Here is a 2,861-nt window from a genome sequence, read left to right on the forward strand (position 1 = left end):
TTCTCTCACTATGGTAAGTCCTAGGTCTCAAAGTAAATAACAAATTGCATGCATTTTTGAAATCTCTGAAAACTGATCGTTTACCTGAAAAAGGAGTAGGAGGCTGAATTTGAGGTTCAGGAGTAGCCTGCTCCTTAGGAGTTAAACATTCCTTTAGTAAGGCTTTTAAAGCTGTATTCTCTGCTTGCACCTCTGTTAAGCCACTTGCAAGGTAACCCAACTTTTGATGTATGTTAGAGAATTCATTCTGAATCTCTTGTGGTTCCATGGCTTAAAGAGTAAACAAACAGATATTTTAGGCCTGTTAATACTGTAATACTCCTGACCAATATAAAATTGGTTTTGTTGCTCTTGTGTTTTAAGTCTCAGCAAAATGGTTATATTTACTAAGATCATAAACTGTGAGCTAATTAGTAACAAATACAGTAATGAATGAAACTGGAAAAGAAACAACGTGTGTTATTTTAACACAGGTTTCCTATGAGCAGTGTTAGAATAGCAGTCTCAGGTTTCTGCTTAATGACTTGGTTAGAGGTATAATGTTCAGGAGGAATAATCACTTCAACAAGTTGTAACAGGTGTTTCAATAGTATCGCAAACAAACTTCACACACTCTCACTGGAATAAAATATTTACAAGTCCCACACATTCATTCACATCCTTTTGGAAGCATATATGAATAACTGGTTGTTCAGTCACAGGTTAGTACGAATAGTGCTTACGAGTTCTTAGAGGATTTATCGGCATATAATCTTACCACTTCAGTCTCTAAGTAAGCGATCACAGTACCTTTGTCTTGGGAGGAATATACCTGATGTGAGAAATGATCCGGAGGTTTGTTTGTCCCACAGCGTGTGGAGATGTGAGAAGCCGGTGAGAGTGTGACTTACTTCCGGTTGCGGTTAGGATGATCCGATACACAGCTGATGCTGGAATCTCACACAGAGCTAAATATTGCGGCTGCAAAAAGTGCTGAATAGCTGAATGATTCAAAGGTTAAATAAACAGAGACCTGGTCTTAAGAACTATGAATATAAAGCTAAACTCTTAACAGAGCAGGCTTAAACAAAGTACATCAATTAACAGGCAGTTTGAATATGGCAATGTGAGGTTTAAATAGGGTTTGGCTGTTGGTAGGAGGGATCAGTCCTTAAAGGTATATTACAGCTCCACATGCTGCTACGCAGGTTTGTCTTCCAAGTTAGTGAGGTGGATTCACCGGTAGTTTCTGAGGCTGAAATCTCAGATCTGGACAATAAAATTCATCTGTTACGGAAGTGGTATCCTTCATTTGTTTGCTTCAAAGCCTCTTATATTGTCAGGAAGTCTTGGCTGACTGGATGACACCGATCCCTATCATTGTCTTTCCTTTGGAGTTTTGTGAACTTTATTAGTTCTATATTTTTCTTTCCTCTCTGGAAGGGTTCTAGACGTGCTGTGAGATGTTCACAGGATTGTTATAGAGAATCTGGGGATATTTTTCCCTGTCTCACGTCCTTTTTATGATTTCCTGTCGCTATCTTTCTTGAAATGCACGGTGTCTTTAGTAGAAGGGAACTTTCAACTTTTAATCAGAGAACTTAGATCTCTGCGGAGATAATCTAGTTTTCTTTCTGACATAAATAAGAAGCTGGAGGTTTAATTGTTCATTCAGAGTAATGTCTTGTCATATTAGACTTGCTGTACAAGCCGCCGGGCATTGTGGCTGAAATCTAGGGTCAGCTGAGAAGCCTACCTGTGGTTTAGTGGTACAGCCTAGGCTTTATAGTTCTGCAGTTGTAGATTTAATACTTTCTGTTTCCTCCAAATACATGCTTCTAGTGTCTCCTTTTAAGAATGAGACTTTGTTTGGGTCATGCCTTTTCAAGTCCAATCTAAGTCTTTCTCCCAGGGGCAGATTTCTCTTTCTAGAGTATCTGCAATCCAAGTAGGATGAGAGGCATTCCTTGAACTGGATTCAGGGTCTTCATCTCTTAGAGTGACAGTTCCAGTCCCAGTTTGGGAACGGGATATAGGTATTTACCTCATATATTTCAGATTCTGTCCTTCAAAGTGGTATCCTTTCTCCTTTGGTTCTAGTGGGTCTGTTCATAACGAACTTATACCTGAGAGATTTATTGTTTCCTTAATCAGGATCTTCTCTAGTTTTCTTAGTTTGCGCCATCCCTTTAGGTCTTGGGATATTGCAAGTGTGTTTTTCTGGACAATATATAGTTCAGGTATCATCCTGACTTTGAGCTAACTCTCTTTTAAGAGATCTTGTCCAATCTTCTTTTCTGGGGATGGGAAATGAATCTGGAGAAGCGTTCCCTTGTTCTATCCACAAGGGTAATTTATTTGGGACTACCGCCACAATACCCTGAATGCACCCGAATTTGTTTGATCTCGGAAGTTATGCAGGGTCAGGTCTGGTCAATACCTGGATGGGAGACCGCCTGGGAACACCAGGTGCGGTATGCTTGGACCTTTATTTAATTCTTTATCTAGCAGATGTCTTTCAGAGGTCAGAAAATCAAGGATTTATTCTTTTTCCCCACTCTGCAGTCTTCTGTCCGGCCAACAGTAAGTTTTAGTGGCCGGTGGATAACTTAGCCATCTTGCAACCAGGAGGTTGGGAGTTTGGATTTAGCTGCAGTTGATATGTCTTCCCTTTTCTGTGACCCTGTGTATGGAGGGAATTGGTCTGATGGTATTCCATGGACATCATTCCTTTTGCTATTTTCCATGACATGGAGAACTTTCAGATTTGTCTTAAAGGATAGATTTAGGTCAGATGACAAGAGACTTTCTTTCGTAGTATTTTTTCAGGAGTATCTATCTCCGGGCGCGTTCTTCTGGAGATATTACTGGGTGATGTAAAC

General features: G+C 40.0%; 1 pseudogene; it reads left to right on the forward strand.

The window, feature by feature from the left end:
- The first annotated feature begins 2,341 nt into the window (after nt 1-2,341).
- LOC128643520 (uncharacterized) lies at nt 2,342-2,460 on the forward strand (annotated as a pseudogene).
- Nucleotides 2,461-2,861: the final 401 nt, after the last annotated feature.

The sequence above is a fragment of the Bombina bombina genome, unplaced genomic scaffold (genome assembly GCF_027579735.1).
Source record: "Bombina bombina isolate aBomBom1 unplaced genomic scaffold, aBomBom1.pri scaffold_925, whole genome shotgun sequence".
NCBI classification, from domain to species: domain Eukaryota; kingdom Metazoa; phylum Chordata; class Amphibia; order Anura; family Bombinatoridae; genus Bombina; species Bombina bombina.